Here is a 27,815-nt window from a genome sequence, read left to right on the forward strand (position 1 = left end):
GGTGGGGAGGAACTCAGCCAGCTGTGCTGGTGGGCACCTGGAAAAGCCACCAGCAGCTGCAGAGGTGCCACAGGGACGGGCGGTGTTGGGGCTGGCACTGGAGCATCCTCACAGGCTGAGAGCTCAGCGAGAGCGGGCCCAGCTGCCTCCCTGGGGTGCTGCTGCTTTAATCACAGGAGTATTTTTCCTTGGCATTACTGTGCAAAAGCCACATCCCAGCTGAAACATGGAAAGTTTGGGAAGCAGCAGGCACTGTGCCAGAGCCACAGCAGCGCTCGCTGCAGCCGGACTGGCTGTTCCCAGCCCAGTGTCCAGCCTGGCCTTTAGTTACCTTCCAGAAAGCTGTGCCTCTCCCAGAATCAGCCACTGAGGTTGGAAAGGACCTCTAAGGTCATCAAATCCATCATCAAACCTTACCCCCAGCACTTCCAAGCCCACCACTGAGCCATGTCCCCACAACCACAACAACACATCATTCAGACCCCTCCAGGCATGGGGACTCCACCTATGCCAGGGCTGGACAACCCTTTTAGTAAAGAAATGTTGCCCCAAATTCAACTTAAACCTCCCCTGGCACAATTGAGGCCATTTCCTCTTATCCCAGTGATTGTTTCTTGGAAGAAGAGGCCGCTCCCACCTGGCTACAAGGTAGATTGAGAGGGCAGGCACTGCCAAGCCTGGGCAAAAAGGCTCTGCACATGCTCAGGCTGCTCTGACACACAGCTCCCTGCCCTTGCTAATGAGCTAAACGAGTTCCTGCAGTCCTGCCAAGCGACTGATCTTTGTGGGGGAAGGACTGTGGGCAAGTTTGGAGGTGGGATGTGAGACCCTGCTGTGCCACAGACCCTCACGGCCCACTCAGGGGGGTGCCACACTTACAGCAAGCAGGAAAGGCTCCCATGAGGGAGAAACATGCCAATCCTGTGCCCTGATGGGACCTGATGGGGATGAGGATCCTAAAATAAGCAGAGCAGCAGCCCAAGTGTGAGTGCCGAGCGTGCATCCTTAGGTGAGGATCGTGTCTGCCTGTCAGGGCTATGTAGGGCACCGAGATCCTCAGCAGTGCTGGCGGCTCCCCAGGGCTGTGGGAGGAGAGCTCAGCCCTTCCAAACCTCAGCCTGCTCCCCCCAGCACCCAGCTGGGGGCTGGCATTGCCCCGTGCCCACAGGGCAAATCCTTTCTGCAGGCCTGGGCTTTGAGAGATGGGCACCACAGAAACAGCCACAATCACTTCTGAAAGCTGGAGGGAGCTCAGGGCTGAGCCCTGGCTGGGACACGGCCATGTCACTGCTGTCCCTGCAGAGGAGAGGCCACAAGGCCGGGAGAATGAGCAGAACTTGGGGCTCTCCCAGCACTTTGGGGCAGTTCCAGCAGCTCCAGGGCAGGAAAAGAAGGAGCCAGGCTCAGGCCCCGACTCTGCAGCCCGGAGAGGAATCAGCCATGCTGAGGAACGGCTCTGCTCAAAGTGAGGGATGGTGGCTGTCGCTCCCTGAGCTGTCACCAGGATTTGGGATCATGTCCTGATCACCAGGATCCCTGCATTTGCATATTGCCCCCATAGCTGAGCCAGCACTGAGCCCCCTGCCCGATCCCTGCCTGAAAACACCCTCAGCATCCCCCAGAGAAATGCCCAGAAGAGTCAGCAGTGGCCTGACAGAAGAGCCAAGGGAAGAACAGCCACGGCTGGCAGGAGAGCTGGTGCTCAGCCCTCCCTGGGGACAGCAGGCACAGACCCAGAGGAGGGGCTGGGTGCTTGGACCCCAAGGCTGGGAGATGCTCCAGCATGGGCACAGACCAGCAGGCTGCCAGCAAACAGCCCCAGCCCACAGCAAAGCCCAGTGCCCTCCACCCAGAGACACCCCAAAAACACATCCCAGCCAGGGCTGCCCAGCCCAGCACATCAAAGACCAAGAGTTCCATGAGCAAAACATGTCAGATCCCCCAGATTCTGTTTCAGATCTCCACAAAGGCTTCCCTAGCCATGCTGGTCCTGCCCTCCCTCACCAAGTGACACTGGTGGCCCCAGCTCAGAGAGAGCAGTGCAGGGGCCAGGTCTGGCACAGACCATCCTGACACCTCCAGCCTCAGCCTGCTCAGATTTCTGGCACAAACCCTCATTCCCAGCCAGCAGAGAAGCAGCAGAAGACCCAGGGCTGGAGCTGGGCAGGGGTGGGCAAACCCCACACAGGGGATGTCCCTGGCACAGCGTTTCTCCTGCACAAAACCACCTCACCCAGAGCTGAGGCAGCAAACCAGCACGTGGCATTTGCTGAGGACAGAGAGAGGGCTCTGAAAGGCCTTTGCTGGAAGAAGCTTTTGTTAAAGAAACATTAAAAATAAATAAATTGACTTCTTGTCCCTGCAGGAGGGAATTCCCAGCACAGCAATGGTTCAGCAGGGAATTGTGTCCTGTGGAAAGCCTCACCTGGAGAGCTCCTGCAAGCACTGAGTGGCTGCAGTTGTTGCACTGGCCACACTGGACCCCTCTGTGGTTCATTTGTCTGCAAGTGTCAGGCAAAAAAACCACATTTAGCAAGTCCTGTTTGTTAATACCAGGCTGCCCCTGAGGGGGAATAAACATCCATCAGTCAGAAATTCTATTTTCAGACACATTTGGGTGAATTCCTCACTCTCTGGAGTACTTTACCTCCAAGAACCTCGCATTAAACTCAGCCTAGCAGAGTGCTGCTCTTTCCATGGAGGAGACTCCAGCCCCTTGTTGACTGTAACAGGGCTGAAGCAGAGTCCCATTTATTCCTGCCAAAAATATCTCAAACTGAGAGACGAGGCAAGGCTGTGGGGGGTGGGAGCGTACAGTCTGAAGGAGAAAGAAAGGGAGGGAAGGATCCAGCTGCTGCCTTGGGCTGCCCGAGTGGAAAGGAGCAGCCAGGCTCCTCTGGGACACACAGCAAAGGGACAAGAGGGAACAGGTACAAGATGCAACAAGGGAACAATTATTCACCTGAGAATGAGCAAACCCAGCACCCAAAGAACCTGAGAAGTGTCCAGCTGAGATGTTCAAAACTCAGCAAGACTGGTCCTGAGCCAGCTGGGACAACTTTAAAGCCAGTCCAGCTTTGGAGTAGAGCCCTCCAGGTCCTGTCCAAGCCCAGCTCTTCTGCAATGCTAATCCTCCTCCCAAATCTCAGCAGCTCACAGTTCTGTTCCCAGCAGCTCCACAAACACAGCTGAAGGAGCTGAGGGGGGCCCAGGGGGCAGGGAGGGGACACAGAGCCCTGCCAAAGGCTGGGGCAGAGCATCCAAATCAGACACCAAAGGGGAATGTTTGCAATCCCTCCAGAGTCCCAGTGTGCCCTGGGACAGGCAGTGGTCAGAGCTTCCCCTGCTTCCAGCAGAGCTGCGCAAACAGGACATGGCTATCTTGTAAAAACCTCTGTTTGTGTTTTTAAACCCACACCCCGGGTGCTGCAGGGAGATCACCAGTCCCAGAGATGGGATCCAAACAGATGTTTGCACATCCTGCCCCCTGCCAGCAGCTCCTTCCCAAACACAGAGTGCAGCTCTGCTTCCCCTCACACCTTTCCCTTTCAGCTCCCCCAGCACAAGGAACAAACCTGCCTCAGGAAAAGCCTGGCTTAAGGGAAGAGACTCAGCCTCTCCTGGCTGGTTTTAGTCACTATCACCTGGTGCCAGGGGAAGCTCAGTGCCCAGGCAGCTGGTCTGCATGGCCAGGAGGCTCCCAGTTCCATCCCCAACTCACAGCAATCCCTGGCACACAGAAAGAACTCCAAGCCTCTTTGCTGGAGGATACTTCCACATGGGCAGCCTGAGCTGGTCCCATCCCACTTGCAGGTCAGCAGACACAGGAAAATATCCCTGTCCTGGATTCCCAGGGGCAGTCCTGAATTCCCCTTTTTGCTCCCAAGCTGTGGAGTGATTTTTCCTTCAGATGAATTCAAATCCTTTCCTCCTGTTTTGACTGGGAACCCCTAAAAGCTTTGAGATGCTGCAGTGACTCAGAGACAGAGTAAGGAGGTAAATAAAGTAGGTAAGAATAGATTTCCCTGGCTTCAATCATCAGGAGGAATCATTTGCATCCTGAGAACACCCTGTAACACACATCTCCTTCCACCATCACCTGGAAATTCACTCCCAGCTCCCAGGGACAAATGTCACTGCTGACTTGGTAACACTGCTGGAGTCTGGCTTTGGGAGACACAGAGCATCTCAAACTCACCACTCATCCCTTCCAAACCCATCTTCCTGCCTTTGCTGCAGCAGGGGAAGAGAAGTGCAAAAATCTCAACCTTAATTGCCAACTCATTGTTGGGCAGCAGTGCCCAGGGAAGGAGGAGATCCTGGCAGTCAGGAATCCAGACTCCTCAGGCTGCGGCTGGCAGGGCTCTGCCAGGGGTGTCCAAGTGTTCCACCAACTTCTCCACCTCACAGCAGCAGCCTCTTACAACACAATTGCAGCAAATCACTTAAAATTCCTGTGAAACCCAAGGAATTGGGTCTTTATACAGCCCTGGGGCACCTTCCCTCGAGGGTCAACCAAAACACCGCAGTGAGGTGATTTTTTTAATTGATGCCCTCCAGATCCTTGCAGCATCCCTACTTTATGCTGTGCTCCCACAAAAGACAAGGAGGATCAGCCCTGGGATGAAGGTTTGGCCCTCTGGACTTGGGCAGGAATCCACCAAGCCCTTCTTGGATGTTTAACCAGTGCGGATCAGTGGGATGAGTTTGTAGCCGTCTCCCAGTTGTATTTTTCTGGCCCCTACACATCCGGTTTGCCCACAGACCCTGTGCTGAGGGGACACCAGCAGAACTTGGAAGAGCACAGAGAGGAAGCAGTCTTGCTCCAAAGGCTTTGCCCACAGTGGTGCCCAAGATGTGCCCTCAGAGATTCAGGTACCCACAGGACAGGTCCAGCTTTGGTGCCTTTTTACAGCAATGAAAACAAGGCACAAAACCAGACCACAAACAGCCTGAGCAGCACTGGGAGCAGACCAAGACTGCCAAAACATTCTGAGACCACACCAGCTCCAGGGATTTAGTCCCACTGCACCCCACGATGCCCATCTCAGCCTTCACACATGTAAGCCCTTGCCTGGCAGAGTCAGAGGCAGTGCCCCACCAGAACCCCAGCACCAGAGCCATCTGGAGAGCTGGCACACCACACCAGGGACTCACACTCCCAGCTCCTCAGTGTGCCAGGTCTCTGCCTCCCAGACCTGGAGACTGAAGCATGTTCCCGGCATGGCTCGGCAGCGGCAGCAGCCACGCCGGCGCTCCCCAGCACACACCTCCCTGCTCGGCTTCCCCGGCGGGCACCACAGCTGCTGGTGCTGGCTCGCTGCCACCCTCCCCCCAGACATGCCAAGAGGCAGAAGCTGAGGCGTTAATTCGTTCCAGCCTAAAGCCAAACAAGTAAAATTCCCCCTGAGCAGAAGCTTTCCTACCGTGCCCGTTTGCACCAAATTACACCCTAGGAGACATACAGTACACAGTCACAGGTGAGGCAGCATGGATGGGCTGAAAGGCTGGGTAGATGGTGGAAAAGAATGAAACAGAAAATGGAACGAACAGAACGAGAGCTGAATTAGTGACATTTGCATCCTCATCATAACTAGGGGACCTGGCTCCTTCTGAATCACTGAAATCCCAGCGCAGCGCAAAGCGTTCTCCTCCTCCTGAAAAACAGCTCCTTCCTCGCTCTACACTCAGCTCTGGGCTTGCAGGAAGGCTGCAGCATTTCCTATGGCAGCTTTTTTTTTTTTTTATATTGCAGTTACAAATGAATTATTGCTCAGATGGGGAACTGAGCATCTCTCCTGCCACACAAACATGGTGCTAGTGCACAGTGCGTGCCGTGGCGTTAGCAGTGTAAATAAGCTCGGGGTTTAGACTGCACAGGGAAGGTGCAGTGCAAGTTAACAGAGGTGTGTGGCAGCCCCATGGTCTCAGGCTGCCATTCAGACATGCTTTAGGCATATAAAAAATAAAAAATCAAGCAGCACCTATAAAAAATTTAAAGGAACTGGTTTCCTTCTGCTCCAGCTCCCTCTTTCATAACACAACTTTAGAGCTGGCGTGGCTCTTTAACATAGCTCTCCACAGGATTTGATCCACCACCCCTCCAGCCCGTGGAGGCACTAATCCTTTCCCTCTCATTTAAAAGATAAAAGGTGCTGCCTCCCCCCCAGCCTCCCCACGCAGCACTGCAGTCCTGCAATACCTTTGTCCGACATCACTCCCCATGGATCCCATCCTCCGAGATGGTAACAAGGGGCTCACCCCGTGGACATCTTCTGTCGTCGCTGGTGGGACAGTTTTGACGTGGGAATTGCTCTCTGAAGGGGAATTCTTCAGCTTGGCTCGTGCCATCCTGCGAGGCTTGGCTGCCTCTGTGACTCCCTCCTGTTTCCCCCCTGAACTCTCTCATACATAGCAATCCTCACTGCAATCAGTTTAGAGCTGTCGGCACGTACCATCTCCTTCCTTCTTCTCTCTCCCCAGCCACGGCTGCTCAGTGGAACAATCCTGCCCTGTACATTTATTTTGGTAGTGAGGGGAGTCAAGGCAAACTCTCTGGCCTTGCTGCTGCAACAAATTTGGTGCAAAACTGCCGAGAAAACGTCCACGATGCAGAAATCTCTGAAAAGGCTTTGTTTGCTAAATAATGAAATTGCCTTGCCTGACTCTGTCAAAAGAAGGATTGCACTGCTCTTATCACCACAAGCAGGGCAGGGGCTGGAGGATTATTTTTTCCCCATTGCTGTTTTTTGGTAGCAGTATGAGGAGGAGGAAGCTATTTTATCTCATTCCTCTGTGTACAGAGCAGCGTGCACACTGCGTGCCAGGGAACAGACTCAGCAGGTTTGGCTCTCTCAGCCACCAAGCAGCAGAGCTCTGTCCCCTCCTGAATGCATCCACTGGGAACCAAGCAGAGAGGAGCTCCCTGCTGTTCCCTCAGAGCTGCCAGCAGGGCTCAGTTCCTGCTCACCTGGCCAGGCAGGTGCATGTCACCTGGCCCAGAGTGACTCACGTTTCGCTCTTCAGGTGACAGCAAAAGCTGCTGCTCCTTCAGCACTCTCAGCATCGATTTCCCAAATACCCAGCAGAAAAGGGAATTCATGGCCAGGGGAGAGCTGAGCTGGAGAGAACACCTGAGTGCACAGGTGGGGTTGGAAAGGACTGGGGGGAAAGGGTCGTGTATCCTTCCCTCTTTTGGGAATGCCACCAGTCCAGGGCTGCTCCTGCTTTGCTGGCAGCCAGAAACAAAAAGCATCCTGAAGGTGCCACAGCCTGAGTGTGGCCCAGGGCTCAGCACCACGGACAGCAGTGTCACCACAGCGCCGCAGTGTCACTGTCACCCAGCTCCTGCCATGTCACCCCAAGGTGCCAACCCCACCCCAAGTGGTGCCAACACATCCCACCAGGGCTGCCCCACAGCCCAGCCCCACTGCAAGGCCATGCTGCCCCTTTGCAGGCTGGAAATAAAGAATAAATTCACTGATGGTCACCATGCCATGGTCTAAACCAATGTGAATAATCAGGTTCCATCACAGGATTTCTTTCAGTATTTTTGTACAAAAAGTCAGTGCATTGACTGGAAGGGTCTTGCCAGAGCCTGGGACCTGCAGCTGTGAGAGGGCTGGCTGGCAGAGCAGGGCAGGAGCTGCTCTGGATGGAAATTCTGGGATCCAAGTACTTCCCTTTCAGAATGAAAAGCTGACAATTCCCTTTGGCACAGCTCCATGCCCTAACCACACCTTCCATCCCCCTGCCAGGCTGTCAGAACACCCAGAATCACCGTCCTGTGCCAAATGCTGGGGAAAAAAGGGCAGTCCTTGCTTCCTCTCTGCCAGGAGCTGCCAGGCACACTGAGCTCTGCCTTCTGCTCTCCCCCACCATCAGTACCCAGCCATCATTTGCCCCATGGCACAAATGCAGTCCCCAAAATTCCCATTTCCTGTTAACCAAATCCTGCTTTCCCTGCTCACAGTGTTATTTCTTAATGGGATTTCACCATCTGACATACTTTGTTTCTGCATTTTGGAATGCAAAATGGATAAAAACCCGCAGTCCTTTTCTTAATGTGCCAGCTTTCAGCGTACATTTCATTTCTTGTTTTGCCTCGAAATGATTCATTAGCTCAATACATTAATTTTCCACCCAAGTCATTCCTTTCTGCTTCATGGTTTGATTCAGACTCTTCAATTTATTGCTCCACATCTCTTCACTTCAGGGTGTTGTCCTCAAACATCAAATACAATCTGTCAGCCCTCTGGGTTGGAGTGTGCCCTGATAAATCCTCCTGGACCACAGAGCTACTGGGATGGGGCAATCAGGTGTCTCTTTTTGGATGAATTCTACATTCTATTGTATTCCTAAATGCAGAAGAATATTAATTTTAGGCTTGAGATTAGATGTGAAAAGGGGCTTAGGCTTAAGTTATTAATCTCAGCACTAATGCCCTCACACAGCAGCAGGAACAGAAGAGGGATTAGGGAAAGACCTGGGGAATTTTAACAGAACATATAAACTCTCCTGTCATACTTGTGCTGTGCAGAAGGTGACAAAAAACACCAAGAGCCCGGTGAGGAACTCAGACCCTGCCCACAGAAACCTCTCCATGAAGTTGCCTTTTCCATCAAGCACTTAAACACAAACCAAGAGAAGAAAACCAAAGAGAGGGGAATGATCTGACCCCAGGCCACGAGAAACTGCAAGCAGGGCTGTGGGTCAGAGCAAATGTCCCTTCTGGGGAGAGGAGAGCAGAGCAGAACCTCTGCCAGCCCAGCTGATCCCTGGGAGCACCCAGCCCTGCTCTGAGCTGCCAGAGCAGCTCCTGTGCTGTGCTTGCAGCAGAAAACACTCCTCTCTCAGCAAAGCAGCATGTTCCCCACTTCACCTGAAGACCCAGAGCTCAGCAGCCTCTCCCCTCCTGGCCCCCCCAGCCCTGGACTGCTGCTGTGTCCAGAGGAGCAGTGGGAGCAGGGGTGAAGCAGAAACCACGAGCAAAGGCAGCCCAGTCCATCCAGCACACCCAGAACACTCCCTCTGGCAGGGAAACTGCCTGTTCCTAGAAAGAGCCGTGCCTGTCACCTCAGCCAGCTCTGCAGGGACACATCCTCAGTGCCTCTGCCCAGGGGACACAGCAGAGAGCTCCACATGGAGCACCTTGTTGGTACAGCACGTCCTGCGAGGGAGCCCAGGGGGGAAAACCAACCAAACACAACCTCGGCAACATCAAAGCCCAAATAAGAATTCCTCCAGGTCCAGGAGCACTTCCCGGGCCAGCTGAATGCCAACCATCTGACTGCAAGCCAGGAAATGGATGTTTAATTTTAGTTTGAGAGCCCATTACAAAGTGCTGATTTCTCATTTCAGCATCTACATTATGCAGAGACCACTGCTGTGCCGGGGGCTGGAGAGGTGGCTGGGAATTGCTGAGCAGCAGTTGCAGGGGTAATATTATTTCAGAAAATAAGATTAAGAAAGAAGCAGATTCCTCATTGCTCTTAATTGAATCCACAGCAACTGCATTGTTAAATATTCTCCCTTTTATCCAGGCCGCTTTCAGTCCTCATTGCCAAAACTCCCTTTACTCACATATCCAACTTATTAATAATAAAGCATCACCCTGTCCATTAGAAGTAGTTGATGATACAGGAAGGGGCTGAGTTTTTCCCATTTTCTGGCAAACAAACCTGCTCTGTTGAGATACAACCCAAGGCTGTGAGTTTGCAAGACCTCTTCAGGGAAAGCCAGGTTAATGTATTTTAAAATCTTGAAAGGAATCAGCTCTGCAAAGATCATTCCAAACCTACAAGGAGTAACCTGGGTGGGAAAATACACTTTGGAAGAAGAGCTTGTGCTCATGAGCAGTCAGAACCTCACAGGAGAGGTTACCAGAGCTGCTGCTCTAAGAAGGGGCTGTGTTCATACAAATAAAGTGTTAACTGCAGGGACCCCGAGCTGAAAAGCCATTAATGCTCATTATTATCCCTCCAGGAACCCCTGGACACACTTGGCAAGCAGCTCTAGGAAAATCACCTTTCCCTGCATGGCCCCTCTGTGTTTCTGTGCCTTTGCAGAGCAACCCTGACCTCCCTTAATTTAATAACACCAAAGAAAAACAAGATCCCATGTAATTTATGACTGCCACAAACACCTCCTGTATTTCAAGACCCCAGCAAATGTCACAGCGTGACATTAGCAGCTCAATAAACTTCAGAGGGCCACTAATGCTCAGATAAATGCAGAAAGCTGCCTGGCACAGCCTCTTGCTGGGGTGTTTTTCACGAAGTTCACATGCACCAGCTCTGCCCCTGAGCCACCAGGGAATGCCCTACATTGTCACCAGGCACTCTGCAGAATTGCTTTTCAAAAGCTGCCAAGGTTTGGAGGTTGCCAAGGCTCAGGCAGAGCCCTGCAAAAACCACCCCCACCCCACCGAGGATCCTGCAGCCAAGCCACAGAAATCACCAGCTGAAACATCCCTCTGCAGCAGAACTGCCTGGAAATATCCATGCTTCTGAGGAAACCTGAAGATTTGATTTTTTTTTTCTCTATTCACTGGTCATTCTCTATCCCAACGGGAAGTTAAAATCACAGAAAAAGGAGCTTCTGCTTCCTCATCAGAATGTTTTTTTCCTCTGACATTTGTCTCAGTGAAAATAGCAAATTTGCCAAAAAGAGAGAAAAAAAATAAAATAAAAAATGTTGGTGCTTCATGCCCTTTCTCTGTGTAGAACTTGGCCTTTCCATGCCTGTGCAGAGCCACAGCTGCTCCCACACACACGTGGTGCATGGACACCCTCAGAGCCCTCTGGGACAGCCAGGATCCCCCACCTGCTCCCCTAACAGCACACCTGCTCAAGAGTGCCCCAAGGAACTCTTTTCCCAACAAATCAAGTCCTTCTGCCAGGAATTTTGACTTCCATCAGCTCCTGGAATTACAGCTAGTGAGAGAGCTGAACTCAAAGAGCTCCAGTTCCTCTCACAGTCCAACATACAACAGCAATACATTGATTAACTCAGATTGTAGATATTGCAACATACAGCAGATGCCTGGGAAGGGATTTATGTAGGTATTTATTAATAAAAGTGCTTTTAGGAAATACTTTTATCTATTGATCCTGAGTCAATTAAAAAAAAACTTCTCTCCATTTTCTTTCCATTAACCTGGAGAGGAAGGTCCCTGGCAAAGGAGCTCAGCCCTGCTGGGAGAGCCAGCAGGACTCTGTCAAAGATGAAATTTAAAATTCAGAGAGGATCAAATCCCTCCTGAGGGGCTGCAGAAACTGGGCTGGAGGGTGACTCCTACCTGCCACTCCCAGGGAGGTGCATCCAGGTGAGCTGGGGCTGTCCTGGGGCTGATCCCATGGGACAGACACGGATCCCTGGGGCAGGTGCTGCTGGAGCAGGGCAGGGCCAGGGGCAGCCCCAGCCACACTTTGCAATTCAAAGCACTTGCACACGAGTCCTGCCTTGATCTCCTGTGCCCTCTGTCGCCAGGGTGATGGATCCTGCCCTCCCCACTGCCTGCAGATAAGTGCCAGAGGTAATGGGAGGATTTCCCAGGATTTTGGATTCCCTGGAGGCGAATCCATGCAGCAATGGGCTGTGAGCAGCAGGGCAGCACTGAAAGCATCTCAGGGACTCTGCCACCTGCACTCACTGGCCTTGGTCACTCACTGCCCATTACTGTCACACCAAGAGACCTCAGCCAAAAGAAACCTCCACTTGCCTGGGCTCCCTGCAGGCTGGAGAGGGCCAGGATGCACCAGGGGGATGTAGAGCAGGACAGAGAAGAGGGGGGAAAGCCCAAAACTCAGTGACTTCACAAGAAGAGGTTACAGCTTCTGTGTCCTCCCACTAAGAAACTAATCAATTACTAAAGTAATTATTTCAATGGAATTTCTCCATGCACTACATGAAGAGCACTAAGGATCAGAGGACACTCAGGAGCTGGGAGAATATTCCCAAGCAATGGAGCTTTGAGCAGCTGGAGAGGGGAAGGGCAGGGGGAATAACACACACCAGGGCTGGGGCAGCAGCAGCTTTCAGAAACACCCACTCAGCAGGACCCAGGGCACCAGCAAACCCACACTGTGCCCTGCCTTGGCTCTCCTTTCTGTTCCCTCCTCCCTCTGCCTTGGCAGGGTTAATGCCTTTGCACCACAGGCTCTGACGAGTTCCCTGAGAAGCCATCAGTGGATCTGCACCACCTCGAGCCCTCTAGGGCTCCTTTCTGACATTTGTCTTCAAAAAGCAACACCATTCATATGAAAAGTTGATTAATTCCACTTGTTATAATTAGGCTCACAAATAAAAGCAGCTATTCCCCCTGCTCACAGGGGGGATAATGGTCCTTACCCTCCTCACCACAGCCTTGCACTTCCAGGGGGGAGAAGGTCTGTACCAAGCACTAAGTGTTATTATTAAACTGTCATTAAAAGCATTTCAGGAAAAGTTCACAAGCTGCAGGGATTTCTGTCATCACAGCATCTGGCTGGGACAGCAGTTGGGCTGAGTGCTGCTGCCAAAATCACAGAGGTACCAAATTCCCTCTTTCCACTCCAGAGTGTCAGCCCAGCCTTTGGAGGGGACTCACCTCCAAGGATCTCTGTGGGATCAGCTCCCACCACGGTGGGTCTGGGGAGCTGCTCCATCCCCACTGCACTTCTGGGGGTCCTTGGCATCCTGGCAAAGCAAACAAACCCACCAGGAGAGAGCCTGGAGCAGGGCAACACCGATATCCACTGACACCATCACACATCCACAGGAACCTTTGGCCAAATGGGGCCACAGCAGACACCAGGAAGATTTGCATGGCACAGGCAGAAATTCACTGCCTGTGTTTTATTCCCTCACTTTCCCTGTTTAGCCTTGGCAGCTGAGCCAGGCAGCACAACCAAAGAGCTCCAGGCAGCAGCTCCTGCATTGCCCAGCGACTCCTTGGCAGAGTTTGGGAGAGTTCTGCAATAAACTGGAGCACTGGAGTTTTGGGGAAGGAGGAACAGCTTGGAAAGCATAGAGGAGAGTGTATTTAGCAGCTGCAAGAGAGCTGGAAACAGAAGGAAGCCTTTGAAGAGCTGGGCTGATGGAAAGAGATGGAAAAATTATGTAAAGTAAGAAAACACATCCAGAGCTTGAAGGCAGGCTGTGAGCCCAGAGGGGGACGGGCTGATACCAGAAGAGCCTTTGATTTCTCTCCTCCTGCCAGTGTACTCTGCATTAACATTCCAAATGTTAACAACTTCCAAACGTTAGGGTTTAGAGGAGAGGACCCAGGACTCCAGAAACTGCCCAGTGATAGGAGCAGTGCCCCGAAATCTCCCTCCCACCCAGAGCCAGGAGGCTGCTCCCACTGCCCAGCTGGTGCCCAGCAGCCGTGCCCGGCTGGCTGCAGAGGGATGGAGGGGATTCCCAAAGTGAGCCCCTCTTTTTGGCTGGAGGAGAGCAGGGAGGGCAGCTCCCCTTCCCGGGGAGCCGGAGCAGCCCTTATGTAACTGCTGAATCCCAGAACTGTCAGTGCAGCCTTTGCAAAGCCATTTTTACTTCTCTAAGTGTGGCTCATCAGCGACGAACATGAAAGCTGCAAACCCAGTGTGGCAACTCGGGACTGCTTAGCAGGGAGAAGGAGAAATAGAGCAGCTGCTGAACAAATCTCCCTACAAAGCCACGATGCTGCCGACACTGCTCCCACTCCTGGCTGCATTTGACAGGCTCACGAGCAGAGCAATGAGACCCTGAAGCGTTTCAGTGACTCTCAATCCCCTCCTGCTCCTTAACAAAGCCGGTGGCAGGTTAAAATGGCCGGAGGAAAAAGGGAAGGTAAGTGTGTACCTGTCACAGCTGCTCAAGCCAGCGAGGAAATTAAAAGCCCTCGGGTAAAATCTAAATATATATCTGCAAGGGAAGCATGAGAAGTCTCCGGGCAGAGCACAGTAATGAGGCACGGCCAAGTCACTTTTCCAGGTGAGTACATAACGGGGTCACTCTCTGCTTCCCAAGATTTAATGAGAGCGGCGCCGGGTGCTCACCCAGGCAGAGCTGGCAGGGGCTGGGCAGCGCTGCCCAGCGTGAGTCAGCCCTGCCTGCAGCCAGAGGAGCCGGGCGGGCACGGTGGGGAGAGAGCAGCCAGCACAGGGGAGAGGCAGGGCAGCACCAAACCTAGCTGGGAGGAGATGGGGAGAGACAGGGCAGCACCAAACCTGGATGGGAGGAGATGGGGAGAGGCAGGGCAGCACCAAACCTGGCTGGGAGGAGATGGGGAGAGGCAGGGCACCAAACCTGGCTGGGAGGAGATGGGGGGAGGCAGGGCACCAAACCCAGACAAGAGGAGCTTGGGATGTGGCAGGACAGAACGAAACCCAGACAGGAGAAGCTGAGGAGCTGGCAGGGCAGCACCAAACCCAGAGAGGAGGGGATGGGGAAAGGCAGGGCAGCACCAAACCCAGACAAGAGGAGATGGAGAGGTGCAAGGCAGCACCAAACCCGGACAGGAGAAGGTGGGGAGGTGCAGGGTAGCACCAAATCCAGACAGGAGGAGCTGACAGGACAGAACCCAAACCTAGCCCGGAGGAAGTGGCAGGGCAGCACCCAAATTCACACAGGAGGAGCTGGGGAGGTGCAGGGCAGCACCAAACCCGGCACGCAGGAGCTGGGGGGCTCCAGGCTCCCCCAGGCACAAAGCATTGCCCTCCCCTGCCAGCACTGCTGCTCGCTGCCTCCCAGCAGGGATGATCCTTGCACCATAAATGTTGTTGGCTTTAAGCATTTGTGCAGCGATTTCCCACCGGGGGTCTGAAAACACCTTGGAAATGCCCCTGGGCACCGCTGCCAATGCCCACAGGAGGGGCAGGGCAGGAGAGGCCCCGTGCCTGAGCTGTGGGACAGGAGGAGCAGAAAATCCACCTGGTATGGCAGAATTACCGTGGCTATTCCTTAACTTCCCTCCAGGGACTTAATCCCTTAATTACCCTGGCAATTCCTCAATGTCCTCCAGCCTCTCCCTGCCCGGGTGCATTTGAGGCCGGGATTCCCCCTTGGTGTCCTTCTTCCCTTGGTGTCCTCCTTCTGCAGGGGCTGAGGCAGCACCTGGGGAAAGGACAGGTGTGCTCTGGGCACCCTCAGTGACCAGGGCAGGACAGGCAGCAGCCACAGCCCCTGTGGCACCTTTCCATCACAGCCAGCCCCAGGGGACACCCTGCTCCCCTGGGATTCACCCCAGCTTCTCCCAGGGGATGTAGAGCTGGAGAGGCACCTCATGCTCCTCATGTACCCCTCACAAACCCTTCTGGAATTTGGTTTTGTGCCCAGCAGCAAAGTGCCCAGGGGAGCCTGAGATGCTGCTGCAAACACCCCTGAGCTGCCTGGCAGAGCTCACCAGGAAGCAATTTCACAGGGACTTTCAAAATGCCACAGTGATTCCCACTCTGCAGTTTTAAAGGACTCCAAGCTCTTTTTTCTTCATGATGTTCTTTGCTTTTAAAGTATTGAAATTGTAATGTGATGCAGAACAGTGTCTGCCTATTAAATGGTGCTAAGGGTTTCTGCTGAAAAATGTGGAGAATTTTAGCATCTAAAAACTTCCATAAAACTTCTAAAAAATTCCAAGAAAAATGACTGACATACAAAGAAGAAATTTTGGCTTTGGGGCTCTCCATCAGCACTGCCAATTATGTCTCATGGTAATAACATTTTCCTCCCTCCCCAGGGTCACTGGATGATGCCAGGTACCATTTCCCATACATTTTTTCATTTTTCTCAGCATTCTTTTTGTAATGCATAATATAAGACAGAGAAAATGGCAAGTCCCCCTAAAGAGGAATTCACAGTGTGCTGCAGAAATGAGACATGAACTCCATGGAGTCTGTGACAGCCTCATCAGGCTGTGTGGGCAGGACTAGAACAGGGGGTTGTGCCAGACCATTGATCTCCAAGAACGTTTCTTATTTTAACTTCAATGAGGAAAAATTTGCTTGCCCATCAACATCCTGCTGTAGCTGGGGGTTCTGCTGTGAGCCACGGGGCCCTGCAGCCAGGTGAAGTGCCAGAGTCACCTGCAGCCAGGTGAAGTGCCAGAATCATCTGCAGCCAGGTGAAGTGCCACAGTCACCTGCAGCCAGGTGAAGTGCCAGAATCACCTGCAGCCAGGTGAAGTGCCAGAGTCACCTGCAGCCAGGTGAAGTGCCAGAGTCACCTGCAGCCAGGTGAGTGCAATGCCCAAGCCACATAGGTGCTGTACTGCACGTGACAAAAACCATCTCTCTTTTCTCATCCAGCCAAAAGCAGGGGTCAGCCCCGAGGCATAAAAAGGAAAAGGCAAGGATGTGTGAAACTGTGTCCCTGAGGGAAGGGGCTCCAGGAAGTTTTGCACAAAAACCTCTGGAACTCCCCACAGAGCTGCCTCACACAGGTCAGAGCTGCCTGCCCAGCCAGGCCGGGAGCCAAAGGTGAACTAAAGCCACAAAAGGATTTTAAATTATCCACCACCCTTATCTGCCCATCAGCTTTTGGTTCAACTGCCATGACCAAATCATCTGTTGGAAAGGGAATATCCACTGCAGGAGTTGGTGTGACAGCAAATGCTGTTCCACAGATCTTGGCTGCCTGAACATTTACAGTAAAAAGCACAGCAAAAAAATGCCTTGTCCAGTTCTCATCTCTCACATAAAGACACAAAAATGAAAAAGAGAAGGCTGCAATTTTTTACACAGTGTCTCCTTAAAGACTGAACTGCAAACATCATCATCTCCATTTATATCCATCCTGGCCAGGCAAAGGCTTTGAGGACGAAGCATGGTTTAATAAACAGACATTTATAACAAGTGCCAGAGCTTGCAGCTTCATCATCTGGAAAAGAGTCAATTAAACCAAGTGAGAAACTCCCTGATCACTAAAGGTGTCTAATGGAATTAAAATTGAATTATATCATGATTAATATCTTCACCAGCATGTTCAGCTGTACTCCCTTCTCTCCCTAAAATCTGTCTGTGGGAAACAGAGCATAAAAAGCTTAAGAGGGGAAAAAAGGCCTTAAATGTTTGGGTAATTTGGTTTGGTAAATTGTTTCAGCTCTCCAAAGTTTCTCAGTAAAAGCAGCCACGAGGTCCCAAAGAGGATCTTGGTTCTTTCCTGTGCTCACTAACCCGTGCTGGAACAGCAGCACTCACTGTGCCTCTTGTGAATCCTCCTCCTTTGGAAGGGAACAGGGGATTCCAGCAGCACAACAATTCCAAACACAGCGCTGCAAAAGGGCAGGGGGCTCCCCCAGCCTCTGCTCTCAGGCTCACAATTCCCTGCTGCAGAGAGGAACATCCCTTCCCTGCCTCCTCCCTCCTGCTGGAATCCCAACCCTCACTCACTTCGCTCACTCCCTGGGGTCTGAGGTGCAAGCTTTGATCTTTGTCAGAGTTTTTTTGTGGTTTTTTTTGAAACTCTCACCGTTGGGAAGGCGTGCAGCCCTCGTGCATGCACAGTGAGGTCAGCACATGGCTGCAAGCAGAAACATTTGTGCTGCTGAACCCTGGAAGGCTGAACATTCCTGAGGCACAGAGCACAGCATCCAGCACTAAAACCATTCACAAGTTCTTAGCACGAAAGAAATATTTCCCGTTAGAGGTCTAACAAGAGCTGCCTAGAAAATTGTTTTTCCTCTCAATTTTCACACAATAGCTGCTGGCAATAAATCTCCCCATCAGCACTGGGCAGGTCTAAGTGCAGTTACTGTGTGGGAAGAGTCCAAACAAAGTGACAATACCAAGCTTTAAAAGCATTTTGGAGGAAGATGAAAAGGAAAAAATTGTTAAACTACAGCTCTGGAAGAGGCTGAGGAGCTGTAATGGTTTTGTGTCACCATCTCACACTCTCAGTGACCCCACAGAGCAGGAGCTCCTGCAGCAGAGCCTCCAGCTCATGGCAGTCCCTGAACAACTGCTCTGAGATGACAGCTTGAGACATCTCCACTCTGCAAAGATCTGTAAAATCTTTTTCCACACAGAGAAACCTCACGGTGCTGATTTACTGACCTGGAATTGATGGGTCTTGAGAGACTTGAGAGAAGCAGGGATGAAAGGCTGGGTAGAGAACATGAACTTCCCCTTCCCTGTGTGCTGGCTCATGAGTGAGCACACTCCTGCACACGTGTGTGTGAGCACCTCAGGACAGGGATGTCCCCGTGCCAGGGAGCTGGAGCTGCTCCAGGTGAGCACAAACACCAATCCCAAATCATCTGAAGTGGGAAATGCAGTGTCAGAGGAGGCCTCGACTCTCAGCAGCGTGGGTGTCATTGCATCAAACTGTAATGAAGCAAATCCATCTCCAAAATCCAACTTCAAGAACAGTAACTGAACAGCTTCCTCCAGTAAATGCCTTCCCAGAGCCCAGCTGCAACTTCTTGCTGAGAAATATGGGCACCACCTAATCCCCACTTCTGCTCTTGAGCAAACACCGTGACTGTGCATTAGAAACACCAAACTAAATTAACATGAGTGTCCATGCCAATTATTCCAATTAAACTCTCTTCTGAGAGCCAATTACCACCCATTTTATTAAATGAGAAAATTTTCAAACATTACTCCCATACGGAGCTCTCAGCCCAGATGCAATTAGGCACTTCACACACTGATACTGGACACTGGGCAAACGAGTTTCTCTCAGTCCCTGCAATGCCACCACAAGCAGAGTTTGTCTGAAAGGAGTTTTAGGCAGCGTCTTAGCTCTGAAAAGCTGTATTTGGTACCAATCTGCAGGACCCTTTTCTGTTTAAACTGCTTTTTGCTCACCTACAAACCAACATGGTGCATCAGAGAAAAGGCCACTCTCAAATTAAACTGCTCGGGGCAGTGATTGAGGCGTTCAGCACCAAGGCAGAGTGGCTCAGCAGACAAGAGTGAAGCGAGCTGGAGCAGGATTCCCACTGCTCCCAGGAGCTCACGCTCCGTGAGGCTCCGTGGTGGAAAAACGCCCACTTTTGGCAAAGCTCTGCCTCGCCCGTAAACATTTCCCTGAGGGATTTTTTTTTTTTTTCTTTTGCTGCTTTCTGACAGGATAACACATTTCTCAGCAATGTCACTCCTGCCCACAGGATGGCAAGGTCTCAAGCTGACATTTGCTAAACATCTTCACCACCTGCTTCCCCAGAAACATTCCTCTCTCCTAGACAGAGGAGACCTTTTCCCTGACAGCTCCTGCCACCAGGGAGGTGACACGTACCTGCACGGAGCCACCAAGCTCCAGCTGCTCCCGACACCCCACCACGGGGACACTGCCCCACGGCCGAGGCTCACACAGGGCTGGGAGCAGCAGGTGGGGCTTTTGCAAAGTCCCCTTCTGGAGCCAGAAACTCCTGGCAGCAAAGCTCAAGGAAAGAGATGACTTTGCTAACAGTCACCGGCGGCACGTCGGGAGAGAGCCGCGCACAGCAGCTCCGTGGCTCTGCCCACGGCCCGGCGAGGAGAGCTCCCTGCCTGGAGGGAGCTGCTAAATTTGCAGAGCCACGCTCTGGAGGCTGCGTGGGCTGCAGGAAGCGCGGCAGAGATGTCTGATCCAAACACAGCCACAGCCTCCCAGCCGCTCCTGCCCAGCCCCGGCTGGGGAAACACCGGGAATGGGAATGGGAATGGGAATGAGCTGGGAAAAACCACCTGACAGTCCAGGCATGGGAATGGGAATGGGAATGGGAATGAGCTGGGAAAAACCACCTGACAGTCCAGGCATGGGAATGGGAATGGGAATGGGAATGAGCTGGGAAAAACCAGCCTGACAGTCCGGGAATGGGAATGAGCTGGACAACACCAGCCCGATGGTCCAGGAATGGGAATGGGAAGGAGTTGGGGAACCTCCCCTGGGAGGCACAGGCAGCAGAGTGCAGGGCAGGGGATCACACCCAAAGAAATCCACACCCAAATGCCACCAAACCCTGTAGATCCCAGTCACAGTCACTCACAGAGGGCGGGCTTGGGGTTGGCCTCGCCTTAAAGTGAAGCTTTTCTAAGAATTCTGCTGTTGAAGCAGAGGCTGAGAGCACACAGCAGCCGTGTCCATCCCCTGGGGTGCAGGAGGGGGACAAAGCCCATCCTGGAGAGAGGAACTCATCACAGCCCTCTGCAGAGCAGGACCAGGTTTGAGGGAACCTGGGGTTCCATGGAACCTGCTGATCCATGTTTAACTCCAAGAATTTGGGACGTGCAGAGGGGAGGATGGCAGCACCTCCCTCAGAGCCCTCCCCGGGTGGAGGATCCCAATCTCCAGCCTTGGCAGAGTGGCTGTGGGTGGCTGCCTGGACAGGAGATGAGGACAGACCCACTCCTCGCTCCCCCAGACCCCACAGACAGCCTGCCCAGCATCCCAGACACAGCAGCCAGCTTTATGTAAAGCTACAACCAAAAGCTCCAAGACAGGTGATGACAGAACGTCCTGGAGAGAATAAGAAAATGCCATTTTTCCTGGATTTGTGGAGCTGGACGGGAGTGATGTGTGCGCTGGCCTCCAGAGGGCCCCTCCGCAGTGAGATGGCAGAGCAGCAAAAACCATCCGTGACAAAGGAACTGGTGACAGCAGCAACATGAAATCCTGCCCAGCAAAGCAAAGGCAGCGGGGCAGAGAGAGGGACAGACTGTCAGCCTCAGCGGGTCGGGGCAGAGATGTCACACAGGGGACAGTTTGTGTCTGAGATGGACACCCCAGTGACAGCAGGAGGTGTGCAGAGCACAGGGGACACTGCCTCTGCTCCGTCCCTTCGTGTGACACACAAACCCCTCTGGGGGTGGCAGGAGGCTCCTGAGGGCACAGTCCCAGCCCTGCTCCTCACCCTGCAGTGGCAGCAGCCCCAGTGCCAGGAGCTCCAGCTGCAGCCCAGCAGAGCATGCCACACACACCAGGGCACGGTGGCACAGTGACAGGGTGACACGGGGCAAGCAGCACCTCACCAGAGCCCAGCTGCATGGAGAAAACCAGGATATTTCTGCACCAGCACAGGTACAAACCCAACCCTCACTAGTTCGTAGCTCGCATCCAGCAAGATTTTCGTTCGTCAAAAGAGCAGGAAATGAAACACAAAGGAAAGATGTGATGAAGCTGCCAGCTTCACTGAGGATGCCTGGCTGTGTCCCTCTCTTCAGTCAGTCACCTCCCCCGGTTAATTCATGGCTGTTTCACTCCACGTTACCCTGCTGACCTCACGAGCTGCCCACACCAGGCAGAGTGTGCTGTTCTCCCTCCCCTCTCCTTCCTTCCTTCTTCCCTCCCTCCCTCCCTCCCTTCCCTCCGGCTGCGCCCACGGCCGGCCCTGCTCTGAACACCCCGTGGCCACTTGTTCATGGTGTCACACATCCCTGCACTCCCACACAGGCAGGAAAACAACCATGGGGATGGCAGAACACGAGCAGGATGTGCCCTCTGCATGGCTAGAGGGACCCTGCTCCATGGGGGAAAACATCACGGGAACGACACGGGGCAAACACCAGTGCTAGGTACCTGATGAGCAGAAAATACCTCTGGCTGCAGAAAATACATCTAGCTGCAGAAAATACCTCTGGCTGCAGAAACTTTCACCCCCACATTGAGGACTGGCACCCAGCACAAACCACAGGGGGATGGTCCTGGGGGTGTCCCAACCCCGAGGTGTTGTGCCCATCCACAGACTTTGCTCCCCACATTCCACTCACAAAACATCAATTCTATGGCCAGCAAACAGCTCCAGGCTGTCTCCTGAAGGGACATGAGCAGATGGTCTGTCTGGAGCAAGGCAGAAGCAAGACCAAGCAATTGTGGCCCCAGTGCAAGTCCAAAGAGGCAAAGCCAGCTCCAAGCTCCTGGAGTTCTTCCAGGAAGGCACGGATGGCCCTGGCAGAGCAGACTGCCCCTGCAACACATGGCTGAGGGAGTTTTAGGACAGAAAATAACTCTAAAAATGCTTGCAAGCCCTGCTTCACCCACTGCTTGCTTTGAAGGACAAGTTTTCTGAGTTTGAGAAGTTTGGAAAACATAGAACATTGGAAAACATTCCTCTAATCTGCTGGCAATGTGCTAGCACCCATGGAATTTCTGTCTCCCCAAGGCCTTGCATTTCAACTCTTATCGCCACAAACTTCTTCATTATCAATTATTTATTACCTAGAATAATTAAAGGGGAAATGCTGAACCTGCCAGGGGATTTGCAACCCTGAAAACCTCCTTCCAGCCCTCAGGCTGTGCAGGGGAGATCTTAAGACATCACCAATGAGGCTGTGGGGACAGAACAGAGAGCAGAGTCTGCCACCTCCCCACAGACTGGCACCACAGGGACCTGCCTGCTCCAGCAGGCTGGACTTTGATCATCTCCCTGCAGTAAAACAGCCAGCCAGAAATTTGCTAAAATGGCAACAAAAAGCTTCACAAAGAGAGGAAATGAGGTCGCAGAGCCGATGAAATTCAATGTTATTAATTGATACAAAGTGTGACGGAGCAAAGGAATCTAAACTATGAACTCTCTGAAAGATAATTTTTTTTAATTGCAGCAATGCAGCAAATTAATGGACTGATAATAGAGGAAATCTCCAGATTTGGGGACTGGGAGGCTGCACTGCCAGCCCTTGGTGAGCAACCTGAGAGCTGCTGGCACGGAGCCTGTGTGAGCCACTCTGAGCTGCCAGCCAGGAGCAAGATCAGGTATTTCATTCACAAACCAACCTCCACCTCTGCTCTGGATCCTGACAAGTGCCAGTGGAGCAGAGGCAAATGCAGCATGGCAGGGAAATCTGTGCTCGCTGCAGGGCTTCACTGGCAACGTGTTCTCATCTCTCTTGATAAGCAGGGCTAAAACAGTAAAGGATTGTAAAAAGTAAATAGGCTGTCTGTTGGTGGGACTTCTCACAGCCAGAGATGTTTGGATTCAAATTCCAGCCTTTTATTCCTGTCTAAGCCCCTCTGCCTCACAATAAAATGAGATGGCTCACAGGAGCAGTACAGCAGCACTCACTAACCAATTAACCAATTTTATTCAGCCTCTGCTGGTGATCTCTTCTCCCACGGCCACACAGGGCTCTGAGGGAGAGCAGCTCACACCTGAGCAGGGCTGGCAGCAGCACAGGGCTGGGAAAACAGGGAGAGGAACCTCTGTGTCCCCCCCAAGGCTGTGAGCAGGGGATGCCCGAGCTGCCTGCACACAGCCAGGTGCTGAACTGAACAGGCTGTGCAGAGGAAAAGCAATGAGCAACGCCTTCAGAGCAGCAATAAATTATTTCCCTTGGGAACAAAGATGCAACTGTGATGAGAGAAGGTGGTGGGAAAACACAGCAGTAAAAATTTAATGCATTCTCTGCAATTACAGCTACAGCTGCCAAGTTGATTCTCGTGCTGTCACCACAGCAGTGGTGACAGCTTTGGGCTCAGCCCGACCTTCCAGCCTCACCTAAAGCAGCACAGCCCTCCTGGGGATTCCTGCAGGCTCAGGGCTCTGCTAGGCTGCCAAACACCAGCCCTGCCTCAGCAGGTGTGTGCTCCCTCCTGGAACATCCCTGTGCTGAAGGAACCCTGGGACATCCCTGCCAAGGTTTCACATCCAGCCAGGCTTGTCCCCTGCTCCCAGCTGGGAGCTGCTCCCTGCCCTTTCCCAGCAGGCTGAAGTGGCAAGGGAGCTCCCCTGGCAAAGAGATGCCCCAGGGCCACCACAGGAGCCACCAGAGATGTCCCACCAGGCTCCAGAGCCACGCCAAGGACACGTGGAAGGAGCTTTGTCCCAGTTACCACGAGCCAAGACTCCAGCATATCTCATGCCCTCTGCACTCTGCTTGCCAGGAAATCTCTCAGTTAGCACTTTCAGTGTGTCCTGGACAAGTGGTTGAGGGGAGTAAAACAATTCATTTTGCCTGCGTGTTTAATTTGCCATGAGTGAGCTCAGCACCAGCCCCCAGGGGCTGCCCTGGGAGCGTGCCCACCTCACCAAGCACTGCAGCCCCCTGTGCTCCCCCCTTCGCTCAGACAAGTATCTTCAACACCCTGAAATGCTGTTTTCTCTTTCAAGCCCATTCCCCCAACAAATAGAAAAGAAACCAAAGAGAAAGTAAATAAGTGGGAAAAGAAAACCACCCCAGGGAGGGACGGAAATTTGAGCCCACGGTGTTAAATTGCACTAAATAACTGAAAATCAATGTTGTTCTTCCTTTTCCTCAGGGCACAGCCATACACAGCAGCACTCCAGGGACACCTCTGCTCATTCCACCAGCCTGCTACGTGCATTTGCTTTTATTGCAAGCAAGGGCCCACTGCTGACAGTGAAAACAATATCCCTGGAAAAAAGCAATGGCCGTTTTTTAAAATAAAATAATAGTTATAATTACAGGAGAACCGCATTTCTTCTTTGCTCTATTACTTTCATAATTTTTCTAATACTCCTGCCAATATCCAGGGGTACCTGCCTTAACATGAAGACACAAGAGCACACCAATAGCTGCAAGGAAACATCAATTAAAAAAACTCCAAGCAGCACTGCAATTAAGACACAGCGTTGGGAATCATCCCCGCAGCCTTTCAGAACAACTGGAAAAAACAAACCTCAATTAAGAATGCTACCACTAAAAATAATCTACAAACACAAGAAAACCCAAATCAATTTTATAAAGCTGCCTCAGGCTTGCAGTGCTCCTCACCCTGGTGCATCCCACCTGGAGCTGGGCTGAGGAATGCAGTCATCATCTGTTGGTTTTGCCCCTGTTAAGGGTGAGGAGCTGCTGGGTGGAAGGTGCCCACCCCGTGCAGGGCTGTGCCCTGTGGCTTTCAGGGTTACTCCTCCCTGTCAGGGATAGCAGATTTAGGAACACCAACACGCTGCCCTAGGGGATTTCCCCAGCCTGGCCCAAGCTCTGCTGCTCCAGACCCACCACACCACATTCCATAAGAGCCATGGGGTGGTTGGGGGGCCTGGGATGCTCCTTCCCCTCTGACCCAGGAGCAGGAACCAGCCCCTCTGGAGGAGCACGGTGTGTCCAGCCCGCTGCTCCTGGCCAGCAGCTTCAACAACAACTCAGATGGATCTGGGGACTCAATTCAGCCCTGTCCACAGCCTTGGCTGGCACAGCAGAGCTCTTGGCATCAGCTCTGGAAAGAGCCACACCTGCACGTGCCACGTGCCTGCCTGGCCATGCTCCTGGCTCAGGAGCACACGGGGATGGCCCCAAGGGGAGAAGGGATGGACCCAGAGGGAGCAGGGATGGACCCAGAGGGAGCAGGGATGGCCCCAAGGGGAGCAGGGATGGCCCCAGAGGGAGCAGGGATGGCCCCAGGGGGAGAAGGGATGGACCCAAGGGGAGCAGGGATGGACCCAGGGGGAGCACACCAGGATGCCCCAGTCCTGCTGCAGGCTGGCTGGGCTGGCAGGGGCAAACTCCTGCTTGTGCTGTCGCACAGAAACTGCCTTGACAAAGCCTTGACTCAGGGAAACAGCCTAATCCAATCAATAACTGTTTTGGTTTTGCTTTGCCAGGTGGAAAAAGGGAGAAGCAATTTCATTCTGCTGGACTCACAGGCACTCCCAAGCTCCTGTCTGGGATCCCAGCACCTTCACCAGAGAAATTTGTTACTTGGTTTGCTCAGGCATCATCACTGAGCTGTCCCTTGAGAGATTCTGCATCCAGGGATGGTGGGAATAGGTCTAAACACCATTATTGAGGGAAGGATATTAGCAATAATATCCATCCTGCTTTACAAGCAAGGGGTCAGACTGCTGGAGGATGAAGAGCCTCCTCCAGGGGAATTTTGTGGCACACAGGCATCAGAGCTGAATCTCCTAATTCCAGGTAAAAACCTTCACTGGCACAGAGGCTACAGCCTGAGCAGGCTTTGCACTGACTTAAAATATTGGCCATTATCTCACCAGCAGAGAAATAAATGTCTCTAATTTCTGGATACAAATTGGAATTTTCAAATTGGCATCTGCATCTTCCAAATAAAATGAGGAAAATTGCCCATTAAATCAAACAGCAATGAAGTGAGGACTCAGCCACAGAAGCTGCCTCGGGAACACAAAACTACCCAGCTCCATTAATGTAATGATGCATTTTGATGAGGAAGTCACTCGGGGCATGTTAGCATGAAAACTGCAGGGACGAGATCCTCCAGGGCTGATGTTGCAGCACTTTGCTCATGCCAAGCATAATCTGACCTAAGATTTAGAGCCACCACTTAGAGACAAATTAGAGACAAAGACCAGATGTCAGCTCACACAGACAAAGAAGTTGTAAAACTCTAAAAAAACCAGAAAGCAGAAACTTAAAAGAATTGGCCCCGGTTGTCAAAATCCTCTTTTCTTGGTTATGCAACATCCAAAATGTCTTTGATTAGAAATAGGAGATGTTAAAATTTTATAGAGAAGTTGCTGAATTCTTCTGCACAAGCAGCTTTTCCAAACGTTCTCATCCATCAAAATGATTTTTTGCTGATAATTAGCCTCAGAAAAATGCACTTAATCAAAGTGACATCCATTACTTCTCGCTCCTGTAAATAGGACTGTGGCTTCTGACGATGATTTTCTGGAAAGTGTTCAGACTATTCAAATTAGGCAACAAATAAACTCCTAATGACACTTTTCTGAGATACAGTTTAATTTTATTTATGGGCTTTTTTTATACATGCCCCAACCCAGCTGTCAGCACCGTCCAAGAAAAGAGAAATGCAGGAGATCCAAAAATGCCATAGTCAGGACAGCAAACATCAAAGGGATGCCACAGCTTGGGGTGTGAAACAATATTTATCCATCCAGCAGATGTGCTTTCTCAGCTGCCTTTCACCAGCTCTTGCAGCCTCACTTCAGAACAGGAGCCTGGCAGCTCTGGGGTGCTGTGCTCAGCTCCTGCTCCCTCCCAGCACCCCTGGCCTTGCTCCCACAGCTCCCTGGGATTCCCCCAGCGGGGTTTGTGCCCCCAGTTCTTCACCTTGTCTTTGCTACAGGCTCAACATCTCAAACTCTGCCTTTGCTGGTGCATCCCAGAGGCTCCGGGCGCTTCCATGGCCACAAAACATCAGCGGGATAAGAAAGGCAGCACTGCCAGGAGCCAGCAGAACAAATCCATTTTTCTCCCACTACTGACATTGACAGCACCTTCCAAAGGAGAAGGAAACTTCGGAACTGGGCAGGAGTAGTGCCAGACAACAGAGAAAACTGCAAGGCTCCAGAGAGAACCTTCCCTCCCCAAAGCAGAAATCACCTCCCAGGCCCAAGCAGTCAGAGTCCTGCCCTGAGAGCTGTTTGTAGCCTCTGGGAATTCAGAGCTGAATGACACCTAATCCTGCTTCTCCAGCCCAGAGACCTGCCTGGCAGAAAGGTCAAGCCCAGAATTTAAACCCAGCTGAGCCCAAAGCCTTCCACCCTCTCTTGGTAGTGAGCTCCAAAGAAAGTAGGATGATCCTGGAAGGAGCACTTGGACTTGACAACTCTAGATTTGCTTGTCATTAGGCTTTTCTCTCTCTGTCTCACAAAACCATTTTCCTCCCACATTCCCTTCCCAGCCAGCCGTTTCCTATTTGCTCCCTGGCCAATTTATTGCATCCACCACAGGATGTTCAAAGTGTTATTTAATTCCCCTGTCAATCAGTCCACCTGCCAAAGAGCAAGCCCTGCTCAGATCGACTGTGATCATCTTTCACATTCCAAAAACAACAGTAAATTAGGAGCAGCATAATTTACCCATTCCACCTCACATTCACTGATTAGTTCCTTCTGTTTCAGAGGTTATCTGGACCCACTCTCTCCCACTGCTGTACCACAGCTCTCTAATTATCTACTTGTTCCAACGAGCTCTCATCTCCTCAAGCTCCAGCATTACCTCATTCCAGGGTTGGTGTCTCTTCAGCATCCT

The 27,815-nt window shown here is 52.2% G+C and overlaps 1 protein-coding gene across 1 annotated transcript in view; it reads right to left on the reverse strand.

Annotated features, from left to right (window-relative positions):
* KCNT1 (potassium sodium-activated channel subfamily T member 1) overlaps nt 1–27,815 on the reverse strand; it is a 77,252-nt gene that overhangs the window by 34,041 nt on the left and 15,396 nt on the right. The gene's annotated exons all lie outside the window — the stretch shown is intronic.

The sequence above is a fragment of the Pyrgilauda ruficollis genome, unplaced genomic scaffold (genome assembly GCF_017590135.1).
Source record: "Pyrgilauda ruficollis isolate IOZ18807 unplaced genomic scaffold, ASM1759013v1 scaffold62, whole genome shotgun sequence".
Classification (NCBI taxonomy): Eukaryota; Metazoa; Chordata; class Aves; order Passeriformes; family Passeridae; genus Pyrgilauda; species Pyrgilauda ruficollis.